This window comes from Jaculus jaculus, chromosome 2, assembly GCF_020740685.1.
Source record: "Jaculus jaculus isolate mJacJac1 chromosome 2, mJacJac1.mat.Y.cur, whole genome shotgun sequence".
In the NCBI taxonomy this organism is placed as follows: Eukaryota; Metazoa; Chordata; class Mammalia; order Rodentia; family Dipodidae; genus Jaculus; species Jaculus jaculus.
In genome coordinates, this window is record NC_059103.1 from 64,848,358 (window position 1) to 64,863,031 (window position 14,674).

General features: G+C 38.9%; 1 non-coding gene across 1 annotated transcript; it reads right to left on the reverse strand.

Moving 5' to 3' along the window:
- Positions 1-10,439: 10,439 nt before the first annotated feature.
- Positions 10,440-10,546, reverse strand: LOC123459019. The gene has a single exon (XR_006635950.1). It is a non-coding gene; the product is annotated as a U6 spliceosomal RNA (small nuclear RNA).
- Positions 10,547-14,674: the final 4,128 nt, after the last annotated feature.

The window sequence follows — 14,674 nt, forward strand, 5'->3', positions numbered from 1 at the left end:
ATGATATAGGAATGGGAAAAGACTTCCTGAATAAAACCCCAGTGGCTCAAGTTCTTAAACAGTCACTCAACCATTGGGATCATATGAAGCTGAAGAGTTTCTTTACAGATAAGCATATAATAAACAAAGCCAATAGAATACCCACAGAGTGGGAGAAAATATTTGCAGGTTATCCAACTGATAGAGGCCTTATCTCTAGAATTTACAAAGAACTCAAAAGTCTAAACAATAAGAAGACAAATACCCCACTCACAAAATGGGGCACAGAGTTAAACAGGCAATTCACAGAGGAAGAGATACAAATGGCAAACACACACCTAAGAAAATGTTCATCATCCCTAATCATCAGAGAAATGCAAATTAAAACAACTATGAGATTCCACCTTACCCCAATAAGGATAGCCAACATCAAAAGGTCAAATGAAAATAAATGCTGGCGAGGATGTGGAGAAGCAGGGACACTCATTCACTGTTGGTGGGAATGCAGGATGGTACAGCCACTTTGGAAAGCAATATGGAGACTCCTGAAAAAGCTGACTATAGAAATACCAACAGACCCAGTTATACCATTACTGGGCATGTACCCTAAAACCTTCAAACCAAAAGCCAGAGAGATTTGCTCAACCATGTTTGTAGCAGCTCAATTCGTAATAGCTAAAAGCTGGAATCAACCCAGATGTCCATCATTAGAAGAATGGATAACAAAGATGTGGTATATCTACACAATGGAATTCTATACAGCAGTAAGAAAAAACGACATAAAGAAATTTGAGGAAAAATGGTTGAACCTGGAACAGATCATTCTCAGCGAACTTACCCAATCACAGAAAAAAAATCGACACATAGTCTCACTCATCTGCAACACCTAACCTGAATTTGCCCAAGATGCCTTACATACCCAGCAAGTACCTCATGGACTAGACAATAAGATGGATGGGAGGGCGGGGAGGGAATCAAAGGGTGGAAAACAGTAATCCAGACCCAAACGGCAATGGTACCATAAAATTCTACTTCCTAAAAGACAGACCAAATGACTGAACCTTCACTAGTCCCTTACAGGAAACACCTGAACCACAAGACACTGGAGAGGGTAGGATCAAGACTGACCTAAATCTCCTACATCTTCCCTCCCTCCCTCTCCCCCTCTCCCCTCTATCTCTCTTCTCTCTAACTCTTGTATATTAGTTATATTTTTCCTCAATTTCTTAGTGGACACTGACCTGTAACCCCCACTTCCAGCTTGGGCCTACAATCCACAATGAGCTTTTGATCAAAGAAACCTACAAGGTTTCCCAAAACAATGACAGACTTCTGTCAGAGTAATTGATGACCCACCAAAGGCCAGTGGTAAGACCCTATTGCTGAAGACTCCATACGCAGCTGACACGTAAAATGGAATGACATGGCTGGAAGCCAGGAGAGAGTCAGTCCCCAGACAGTCAGCGTGTCTAGTGCCAGAAGGCGCTACATAGGTGACTGGGGGAAGTGACCAAGATCTGTCCAAGCAACACATTGTTTAACCTAAGTAGCAACAATTAACCGGATGTGATACCCACACAAGTGCAATAGTGGTACACAGCCATGGTGAGGAATCAATTGCTCTTGATTTGGCTAACTGATCCACTCAGTGGTACTAGACCCTTAGCTGGAGCTGGGAAACAAGTCAGAACCATACCCAAACACAAGCCCACTCTACAATATCAAGCTACCATCAATCACGGGGTATAAGAGGGCCTACACCTATCAAACTGTCTATCAAAAAAGTAAGTGTTATCTCAATTTTCTTGGTGCTAACTCACTCTCCGTTGGAGAATCTGCTTCTCTTTTCCAGATAGATGCAGATCCTAAGAAGGGAGCTGCCCCAACATACCTCAGAAGGGGCCCAACTGAAACTAAGGACAACTGGCGAAATAAGCAAGGATGATGTTTTCCTGTGAACCAGATACCAGCACAAAGGGGAAGGAGATCAATTCAGAGAAAAATCAACTCCTACCAAATCAGAGAGCCAGAGCCTCAGAGGCCCCCAACACCTCAGCACTGAAGCAGACCAAAAATGAACCCAACATGGCTCAGGGAAATCTTGCGGAAGAGGGGGCGGAAAGAATGTCAGAGTTGCATGTTGGGTCATGATTTTCAGAGACATTTATCATACTAATAACTGGGGGCTAACTCCACAATGCACGACCCATTTTCAATAATAAGGAGGGTCTAATGGGAGGGGGTAGATCACAGATGAGCCTAAATAATGGTACCTAACTGCCTGTATTTACTGAAAAGAAAACTAATAAATTAAATTTAAAAAAAAAAAAAAAGAATGAGAAACCAGGCATTACTTCCGGCCAAGATGGCGAATGCCCAACTCCGTTTGCACATCCTTGGGAAAGAAAGGCAAGACGTTAAGGGTTCACTGGGCCTTTTAAGGGAGATCAATCTCCAATAGATTGCTAGTGGGAGGGCACAGAGGGGTAAAAACACCCCTCCACCCAAGCAGCTGCCATACCCACAGTCCCAGCTTCAGGAAACTCCTGCACTTAGTGTAGGAAAAGGGTCCCAGGCCAATATAGTTCCACTTGCCTCGGTACACAGGATCGACAGCCCTGCTACCCCAGCCCATGATAGACCTTGGCCAGGCTACACCTGCTGGTCCATTGGTGCTCAGGCTCCTTTGATCAATTTACCTGCCAAATGGTGCCTCCCTGAGAATCCCTCCCTGTCTGCTGCACCAGCCGACTGCCGTTGTCCTGTTGTGGGGGAGTACAGACTGCTTCCCAGTCCCAGTGTTCCATCACATCCAGTTTGGGCTGCTTCAGGGCTTGGTGCTTCATTGTCCCTTCTAGTGCAAGCGCAGGCAGTTTTGGTACATTACCACATAAGCTTTCCGGCAACTTTGGAGCCCTGGCCAGGCAGGAGCTCAGGTGGCTTTGTCAAGTGAGAGCCAATGCCCAGACTGCTTGGCAACTGCCTCAGGCTGTCTCAGATTCCCACTGTGCTTGAGCCCAGGCTGATCCACCCACCTAAGTATCCATACACTGTGATGGGCAGACCACAGAGAAAAAAAAAAAAAAAACATGAAACATCAAATGCAAAAAAATCTAATTAGATCACCCAGTCCTACAATGAACATCTCTAATCAAAACATAGAAGAGTCATTAGGATCAGAACACCAAAATGAAGCTGTGAGCAATGAGACCTTGACCAAGCTACTGGCAGGACTTGCAGAAAAGCAACAAAGGACCAATAATTGTGTGGATACTGCCATCACTAAACTAGAACTAATAGATAAGAAAATGGAAGGAGTTCAAAGAGAATTAAGAGATTTGAGGGAGAGTGAGAAAAAGAAGACCTCAAAAATCAGCTGGCCATGCTAAATGAAGACATAAAGAAATGCAAGGATGAATTCCAGGAATAATCAAATAAATCAGAAAATGATGTGAAAAGGGAGCTTGACTGAGGGATGAAAATTATACATAGAAAAGTAGTAGAAAATGCAAACCTAAATGAACAAGTCCAAAACTTTCTAGAAGCTCTCAAGAATAGAGTCAGTCATGTGAAGGATAGACACTCTGATCTGGAAGACAAGATGGAAGAAACAGTTCAAGAGTTCAAAAATTTCAGCAAGCTCAAAAGTTTCTGTGAAAACAACATGAGGGAATGATGGGACACACTTATACGTCCTAATATTAGGATCACTGAAATACCAGAAGAAGATGAAATTCAGACCAAAGGCATGGAGCACATATTTTTAACAAATATTTAAAGAAAACTCCCCCAGTCTCTTAAAAGAAAGGCCCATCAAGATACAAGAAGCCAACAGCACTCCAAACAGACTGGACCAAAGGAGAAACTCTCCAAGACAAATTGTCATTAAGACTTTAAATATTGACACCAAAGAGAAAATCCTAAAAACAGCTAGGGAAAAACAGCATGCCACGTTTAAAGGTAATCCCATCAGAATTACTCCAGACTTTTCAATGGAAACCCTGAAAGATAGAAGGGCCTTGAATGAAACAATGCAGAGTCTAAAAAACTATGGCTTCCAACTCAAACTACTCTACCCATCAAAAGTATCCCTCAAAATAGATGGTGAAAGAAAAACTTGGGGCTGGAGAGATGGCTTAGTGGTTAAGTGCTTGCCTGTGAAGCCTAAGGACCCTGGTTCAGGGTCGATTCCCTGGACCCATGTAAGCCAGATGCACAAGGGAGCACACGCATCTAGAGTTTGTTTGCAGTGGCTGGAAGCCCTGGCATGCCCATTTTCTCTCTCTCTTTCTCTCTCTCTCTCTCCCCACCTTCTCTCTGTCTGTCGCTGTCAAATAAATAAAACTAAACAAAACAGATGGTGAACGAAAAACCTTCAATGACAAAACTTAGCTTTACAATGATATGCACACAAAACCAAACCTACAGAGAGTGTTTCAGGAAATTCTCCAAAGAGAAGAAACAAATAATCAAACTCAAATGCCTATAAGAAGCAGATCACAATAACCAAACTCAGAGTAGGCACAAAAAACTTCAAAGTCCAAGAAAACACCAGACCATATATACCATCACAATATGGCAGGAATCAAATCAAATCTCGTAGTCATTACCCTAAATATTATTGGCCTTAATTCCCCCATCAAGAGGCACAAGCTAATGGGATGGTTCAATAAATTAGACCCCTCAATCTGTTCTCTTCAAGAAACCCACCTCAGCACTAAAGACAGACACCTCCTCAGGGTGAAAGGGTGGAAAACAATATTCCAAGAAAATGGGAATAAGAAACAAGCAGGTGTAGCTATATTAATATTGTATAAAATAGACTTCAAACCAAAAATAAATAAAAAAGACAAAGAAGGCCACTTCCGACTTATCAAGGGAACTATCCATTAAGAGGATATTACAATCATAAATCTGTATGCACCAAACATAGGGGCACCACAGTTCATAAACCAAAACCTACTTGACAATAAAACAGAAATAAACACCAACACCATCATACTTGGGGACTTATATACACATTATCAGTAATAGACAGGTCATCGAAACAGAAACTCAGCAGGGAAGTAAGAGAGCTCAACAAAACCACAGATCACTTAGGCATAACAGAATTCTACAAAACTTTTGATCCCAAATCCACAGTCTACACATTCTTCTTGGCAGCCCATGGAACATTCTCTAAAATAGACCATATACTGGGTCACAAAGCCTTCCTCCACAGATTTAGGAAGAATGATATAATTTTGTGCATGATATCAGATCAGAATGCTATATTGCTAGAAATTAGCAATAAAAAATCCCAATGGCACCTGGAAACTGAACAGCACACTTATAAGCAATAAATGGTTAGTGGATGAAATAAAAAATGAAATTCCAAATTTCTAGAATTGAATGACAATGAGACCACAACATACCAAAACTTATAGGACACAATGAAGGCAGTCCTCAGGGGAAAATTCATGGCACTAAATGCCTTCATAAAAAACACAGAGAGATCCCAAATCAATAACCTAACCATCCACCTAAAGGCACTGGAAAAGCAAGAAAAATACAACCCAAAGAGCTCCAGAAGGAAAGCAATAATTAAAATCAGAGCAGAAATTAATGAATTGGAAACCAAGGAAACAATTAAGACAATTGACAAAAAAAAGAGCTCGTTCTTTGAAAAAAGGAACAAGATTGACAAACCCCTGGCCAATTTGATCAAGAAAAAAAAAAAAAAAAAAAACAAGATTCTTCAAATTAACAAAGTTGAAAATAAGAAAGGAAAGATCACAACAGACATAAATAGTGAAATTGGGAGAATCATCAGGACTTATTTCAAAAATCTCTACTCCACAAAACTGGATAATGTGCAGGAGATGGATAAATTCCTGGACATATACCATCTATCAAAGATAAATTCAGAGCAGATTAATCTCCTCAATGAACCTATCACACTCATGGTGATTGAAAAAGTAATAATAATAAAAAAACCTCCACAAAAAGAAGAGTCCAGTACCAGATGGCTTCTCAGCTGAATTCTATCAAACCTTCATGGAAGAAGTCAAACCAATTCTCCTCAAACAGTGCCACACAATTGGAGAACAGGGAAAGTTACCCAACTCCTTTTATGAAGCTAGAATCACCATAATTACCAAACCAGGCAGAGATGCCACAAGAAAAGGAAACAACCAGCCTATTTCCCTAATAAACTTAGATGCAAAGATCCTGAACAAAATCCTCACAACCAAATACAACACATCCAAAGCATTATCCACCTTGACCAAGTGGGATTTATTATTTATTGTAGGTGTGTCTCTGAAGAAAACTTTCAGCTTGATGTGATCCCATTGCTTGAGTGATTTTTTAATATTGTGAGCATGGTTCAACATATGGAAATCTGTCAATGTAATACACCACATAAACAAGATTAAACATAAAAACCACAAGATCATTTTGATAGATGCAGAAAAGGCCTTTGACAAGATACAACACCACTTCATGATCAAAACATTGGAGAGAATTGGCATGGTTGGTTCATATCTTAACCTAATAAAGGCAATATACAAAGCTCTGAAAGCCCAAATAATACTTAATGGAGAGAGACTCGTCCTCTCTCACCTCTGCTTTTCAATATAGTACTGGAAGTCCTAGCTCAAGCAATAAGACAGGAGAAGGAAATTAAAGCAATACAATTTGGAAAAGAAGAAGTTAAGTTGGCTCTATTTGCTAATGATATGATTGTATATGTAAGAGACCTGAGAGACTCCATCCCAAAACTCCTGGAGGTGATTAACTCCTATAGCAAAGTAGCAGGATACAAAATCAATGCACAAAAATCAGTAGCATTTCTATATGCAAATGACAAAGATACAGAGAAAGAAATAAGGGACATGGTCCCATTTTCAATAGCAGTAAACAACAACAAAAATACCTTGGAATAACGTTAACCAAGGAAGTGAAAGATCTAAAAAACGAAAACATAAAAACACTCAAAAAAGAAATTGAGGAGGACTTGAGAAAAAGGAAAGACCTCCCATGCTATAAGTAACTATAGTTACTTGATATTTGACAAAGGCCCTAACAATATAGGCTGGAAAAAAAAAAAGAGCATCTTCAAAAAATGGTGCTGAACTAACTGGATAACCATATGCAGGAAATTGAAACTTGATCCACACATTTTGCCATGCACTACACTAAAGTCCAAATAGATCAAAGACCTCAATATAAGACCAGAAACTTGACTAGTACTGAAAGGAAATTTAGGAAGTACTTTCCACAATATAGGAATGGAAAAAGTCTTCCGGAACAAAACACCAGTAGCTCCCAATATTAAAAAGTCACTCAACCAATGGGATCACATCAAGCTGAAAGGTTTCTTCAGAGACACACATACAATAAGCAAAGCCAATAGACTACCCACAGAAAGGGAGAAAATATTTTCTGATTATTCAACTGATTGAGGCTTAATCTCTAGAATCTACTAAGAACTGAAAAAATCTAAACAGGAAAAAGTCCAACACCCTGCTCACAAAATGGGGAAAGGAGCTGAACAGGCAGTTCACAGAGGAAGAAATACAAAAGGCAAACACACACTTAAGAAAATGTTCATCATCCCTAATCATTAGGGAAATGCAAATTAAAACAAGTATGAGATTCCACTTTACCCCAGTAAGGATAGCAAACATCAAAAAATCAAGTGAGAATAAATGCTGGAGAGGATATGGAGAAGTAGGAACACTCATCCACTGTTGGTGGGAATGTAAGATGGTACAACCACTTTTGAAAGCAATATGGTGACTACTATAGAAGCTGACCATAGAGATACCAACAGACCCTGTTATTCCCTTACTGGGCATCTACCCTAAAACCTTCAAACCACGGGTCAGAGAGATTTGCTCAACCATGTTTGTAGTGGCTCAATTCGTAATAGCTAAGAGCTGGAATCAACCCAGATGTCCATCACTAGAAGCATGGATAACTAAGATATGGTATATCTACACAATGGAATTCTATACAGTAGTAAGAAAATATGACACAGGGAAATTTGAGGAAAAATGGTTGAACCTGGAAAAGATCATTCACAGTGGACTTATCCAATGACAGAAAAAAAAAAAAAAATCACCACATAGTCTCTCTCATCCACAGCACCTAATTTGAATTTAAGCAAGATGCCTTACATGACTAGCAAGCATCATGTGGACTAGACCATAGGATGGGTGGGGAGGGAAGTGATGGCAACAGAGGGGGTGGGAAACACAAATCTAGACCACAACCATAATGGGACCATAAAATTCAACATCCTAAAAGGCAGACCAAATGGCTGAACCTTCACCAGGCCCTTAGAGGGAACACCTGAGCCACAAGACAGCGTAGAGGGTATGATGAAGACCTGACCTTAATCTTCTACAGTCTCTCTCTCCCTCTCTCTCTCTTTCTCTCTCTCTCTCTCTCCCTTCTCTCTAACTCTTTTATATTAGTTATCTTTTTCTCTTTTTTATTAGTGGGCACTGACCTGTAACTCCCAGTACCAGCATGTGGTTATCATCCACAGTGAGCTTTTGATCAGAGAGACCTACAAGGTGTCCTAAAAGAATGACATATTTCTGTGAGAGTGCTTGATGACTCACCAAATGTTAGTGGTAAGATCCTACTGCTGAAGACACCTTATGTGGTCATCACATAAAATGGAATGGCATGGCTGGAAGCTGGAAGAGGTCAGTCCCCAGACAGAGCGTCTAGTGCCAGAAGGTTCTACATGGGTGACTGGGGGAAAATGACCAATATCTGCCTAAGCAACTCATGGTCTAACCTACTTAGCAGCAAATAACCTGTCATGATGCTCACACAAGTGCAATAGTGGCACACAGCCATGTTGGGAAGCCAACTGATCTTGATTTGGCTAACTGATCCCCTCAGTGGTATGGGACCCATAGGTAGAGCTGGAAAACAAGTCAGAACAATTTCAAAACATAAGCCCACTCTCCATTATCGAGCTACCAGCAATCATGGGCTACAAGAGGGCCTACGCCTATTAAATTCTGTATGAAAAAGTAAGGGTTATCTCATTTGTCTGGGTGCTAACTTACTCTCCATTGGAGGATCTGCTTCTCTTTTTCAGATAGATGTAGATTCTAAGGAGAGAGCCACCTCAACATACATCAAATGGGCCCCAGCTGAAACTAAGAACAATTGGTGAAACAAACAAGGATGCTGTTTTCTTGGTGAACTGGGTACCAGCACAAGGGTGAAGGAGATCAACACAGAGGAAAATCAACTCCTAAGAAATCAGAGACCCAGATGCCCCCAACACCTCATCACTGAATCAGAACAAACATGAATTCAACATGGCTCAGAGAAATTTTGCAGAAGGGGCGGAAAGAATGTCAGAGCCACATGTTGGGTCATGATATGCAGAGACATTTATCCTACCCATAACTGTGGGCTAACTCCACAATATACTTCAACATGAGGGGCCAAGGGGAAGGAGTAGTTCATGGATGAGCCTAATAATGATACCAAATTGACTGTATTCACTGAGTACAAAACCAACTAATAAAAAAAAAATGAGAAAGAGCAACTATTTTTTAATCATTATTGATCCTACAAAGCTGTGTAAAGTGGTAGTCATATAGGTAATAAATACATGTGACTTACTTAAAAATAAAAGAATGAGAAACCATGTTATTGTCATCTCACATACACCACCAACAGACCATCCCCTCACAACTCTCCACTGAAAGTGAGAGTCTACAGCATGGAGGGGGGGAATCTCAGGCACAATCATGTTTCACATAGGTTGTAGCAGTAGGCTACATGAAGTTATAAACATTTCTACTTATAGAAAACTGTGAAACAAAGTCATGGTACAGTGGCACCAACAGCTTCATCCCTAAAGGAATGTTTTGCCATTTGGATGGCTTCAAAATTATTCCAATTAAGCTCATCACCATGGATGGCATTCTCACAGTCCACAACAGAATAGTGCTCATTGGAATGCAATTTTAAAGAAGGCCTTCAAATATCATAGTCAGTGTGCTTGCTCTAAAAAAACCTTACCATAAAAGCTATGGGGGAAATCACTGATTGTCTAAATAAGAAACACATATTCTCAGCATAGCAATGTGTAGATGGCCAGTTCTAGAACACAGTGGTGATTAATTCAATTCATTCAGAGAACAATAAAAGCTCACATGCTGGAATGCAGGTGATGTCCTAGAATGTACAGTCCTGAGCATCATGTGCTCACAGCTCAAATAACCATAAAGTGCCTCCAGAAAGTTGTTAAGGTGGTGTAAAGATGGCTTAGCAGTTAAGGTGCTTCTCTGTGAAGCCTTAGGATCCATATGTGCCACGTAAGTCAGATTCACAAGGTGACACAAGTATGTAAGGTCACACGTACAAGGTGGTACACACTCTGGAGTTTGATTACAGTGGCTGAATGCCCTAGTGCACCAATTCTTTCCCTCTTTTTCTTTTTAAATATGGAACACTTCATGAATTAGCATGTCATCCTTACATAGGAGTCAGGCTAATTTTCTCTGTATCATTCCAGTTTTAGTATATGTGCTACTGAAGCGAGCACCTGTCTCTCTCTATCTTTCTCTCTCTCTCCCTCCCTCTCCTTCTCTTTTTGTCTCCCCCTCTCTCTCTTTACCACACAGAAAAATAAAATAAAATAATGGTGTTACGATTCTGCCTACCCCCCCCTCCCCCCCGCCCTGGGTCTGATTCAGATCCAGATTGGCCTGGAACCCAATTCAGAACAGAAATCTCTACCTCACATCTGAAAAGATTAAGGGCATAGAACAACAGGATTTTGGCTTTATGTAACTATCTGTTTGTTTTAATCCCACAATTGCATACTTTGTGCTGGTTTTCATTGATTTAGAATTACCCAGCAAATTATTCCACCCAGTCCAATAGAACACTTTCTTGGCAAGGAAATTAAACACCTAGGATTACTTCTGTGGCTTGATTAGGGGACAAGAGCTACATCTGGCACCTTGAACTCATATCATGAGGGTATATATAGAGGTGGATTGCCATGTCTCATAACACTGCAGATAAGCAGAAAACCCAAGCATCAAATCAATTCAGGTTGCAAAACTCACTGCTATATAATACAAAAGCTCAAATAATCAAGACAATATAGTCCCACCAAAAACTATAAGTCCATCAGAAATTATCACCAATCAGACTGTTTTAGATGAAATGCCTGACAAAGATTTCAAGACAATGATGGTATCTATGCTTACAGAAATTAGAGAAGAAATGAAGGGAATCAAAAAGAAAACAAAGGAATTAAAGAAGAAAACAAACTTCTGAAAGAGAACACAGAAAACCAGCTTAATGAAATAAAGATGTCATTACAAAACATGAGTAAGGAAATAGAAATACTGAAGAAAAACCACGCTTAAATCCTGGCTCTGAAGAATACAGTCAATGAAATAAAAAACTCCGTTGGAAAGTCTCTCCAATAGAATGGATGAAGGAAAGAACAGAATATCTAAAGAAGACCAGGTGGCAGATCTAATACAGTCCAACAAAGAGAAATACAAGTTCATAGCAAAGTACGAATAGGAATTTCAAGATGCCTGAGACACTGTGAAAACAACAAACATGAGAATTCAAGGTAAAACAGAAGGAGAAGAATTTTAATCCAGAGGCTTAGTAGGTGTTTTCCACAAAATCATAGAAAAAAAATTTCCCCAAATTTGGAAATAAATGCCAATGCAGACACAAGAAGCTTTTAGAACACCAAGAGAATCTCTCCTCGCCATGTTATAATTAGAACTACTAAACCCGCAAACAAAAGATAATATACTGAAAGCAGTGAGAGAAGAAGCAAGTCATCTACAAAGGTAAGCCCATCAGAATAACTGCAGATAACTCAACACAAACTTTAAAAGCAAGGGCTTGGAATGATGTATTCCAAGTTCTGAAAGATAACAACTGTCAACCAAGATTACTTTATCCTGAAAAGCTATCTATCTGAATTGATCATAAAATGAGGATATTCCACAACAAAGACAGGCTAGAGGAACTTATGACAACTAAACTAGCTCTACAGAAAATACTTGAAGGAATCCTTAATGCTGAAAAGAAAGCAAAACATACACAGGAGGAAACAGGAAAAAATAAACTACCCTCAAATAACAGTTAAAACAACAAGTAAAGGGAAAACAGGAAACACCACAAAATAAGAATGGCACGAACAAATGAATACCTTTCAATAATAATGCTTAATATTAATGGCATCAATGCAGCATCCAAAAGACACAGGTTTGAAGACTGGTCTAAAAGGCAGGATCCTGCCATTTGTTGCCTCCAGGAAACTCATCTCTCAAAAAAAGTTAGGATGAAAGGATGAAAAATGATATTTAAGAAAACAGAGCTAAAAACCAAGCAAGGGTTGTTATCCTAATATCTAACAGGATAGACTTTAAACCAACATTAGTGAGGAAAGATAAAGAAGGTCATTTTATACTGATTAAAGGAACACTTCACCAGGAGGACATTACGATGCTAAACATATATGCACCTAACAGGGGGGCTCCCCGTTTCATCAAACAAACACTATTAGACTTAAGTTCACAGATAACATCAAACACAATTGTAGTGGGAGATTTCAATACCCCACTGTCATCAATTGACAGGTCATCCTGGCAAAAAAGTAAACAAATAAATAAACAGAGAGACATCAGAATTATATGATGTCATAGAACAAATGGACCTAACAAATATTTAGAGAACATTCCATCCAAATGCTGGAGAATATACATTTTTCTCAGCAGCACATGGAACATTCTCTAAAATAGACCATATATTAGGACACAAAGCAAATCTCCACAAATATTGGAAAATTGAAATAATCCCTTGTAATAATCTGACCACAATGGGATAAAACTGCAAGTCAGAACAAGAAAAGCTACAGAGGATACAGAAATTCATGGAGAATAAACATTATATTATTGAATGATCAATGGGGTCATTGAAAAAAATCAAAAGGTAAATTAGTACATTCATAGAATCAAGTGATGATGATAAAACAACATACCATATGGGACATAATGAAGGCAGTCCTATGAGAGAAATTTATAGCTCTATATGCCTATATTAAGAAATTAGAGACTTCACAAATAAACAATTTAATGCCTTGGAAAAAGAACAAGGCAAACCAAAGATCAGTAGATGAGAAGAAATCATAAAGATTAGAGCAGAAATTAATGAAATAGAAAACAGCAACAACAAAAAAACAACCCAAAGAATCAATGAAACAAAGAGTTCATTCTTTGCAAGGATAAACAAGATTGATAAACCCTTAGGAAATTTGACCAGAAGCAAGAGAGAAGAGACAAAAATTAATAAAATTAGAGATGACAAAATCACCATTACAAAGATACCAAAGAATTTAGACAATTATAAGGTCATACTTTAAGAATATATATGCCTCTAAGTTTGAAAATCTCAAAGAAATAGATGTTTTACTTCATATGACCTAAAAAAATTAAATCAAGATGAGATTAATCAGTTAAATAGACCTATAACAAGTACAGAGACCTCAGCAGTTATAAAAATCTCCCAACTAAAAAAAGCCCAGGTCTAGATGGATTCACTGGACAATTTTATCAGACATTCATAGTAGAACTAACACCAATGCTTCTCAAACTTTTCTATAAAATAGAAAAGGAAGGAATTCTACCAAACTCCTTCTATGAAGTCAACATAAGCCTCATACCAAAACCAGGCAAAGGTTAAAAAAAAAAAAAAAAAAAAAAAAAAAAAAAAAAAAAAAAAAAAAAAAAGAAAGAAAGGAAAAGAAAAGAAAAAAAAAAAGAAAAGAAAATTACAGACAAATCTCCCTCATGAAAATAGATGCAAAAATTCTGAACAAAATATTGGCAAGCATAATACAGAAATATATCAAAAAGATATTCTCACTGACTAAGTTGACTTTATCCCAGGGATGCAGGGATAGTTAATCATACACAAATAAATCAATGTAATACAACATATAGTCTGAAGGACAAAAATCACCTGATCATCTCAATAGATGCAGAAAAGGCATTTGACAAAATCCAACATCCTTTCATGGAAAAAATATAACAGACACTGGGAAACAAAGGAATATATCTCAACATAATGAAAGCTATTTATGACAAACCTACAGCCAACATAATAGTAAATGGGGAAAAACCAAAGCATTTCCACTAAATTCAGAAACAAAATAAGGGTGTCCGGACTTCCGGCCAAGATGGCAACCACCTAGCTACCCTGAAGATCCCGGGGAAATAGAGGCAAGACATTGAGGGTTCACTGGGTCTTTTAGGGGAGAACAATCTCCAATAGATTGCCAGTGACAGGGTACAGAGGGGAAAAGCAGGAAATCTCTGATTCCCTGTCTGGCGGGTAGCCCAACCCTCCTCCCAAGTAGCTACTATGTCCACAGAGCTGCACCAATGGATCCCTGCATGTGGAAGCTTAGACGGCTCTGCCCATTCTCTCACTTACTGCTCCAGCCGACGCACATTCAGCGAGTCTAGGCAAAAAACAGGGAATCGCTGGTTCTTTGAAAAAATAAACAAGATTGACAAACCCTTGGACAATTTGTTCAAGCAAAAAAGAAGAAGCTTCAACTTAACAAAATTCAAAATGAAAAAGGAGAGATCACAACAGACAAAAGTGAAATTGGGAGAATCATCAGGACTCA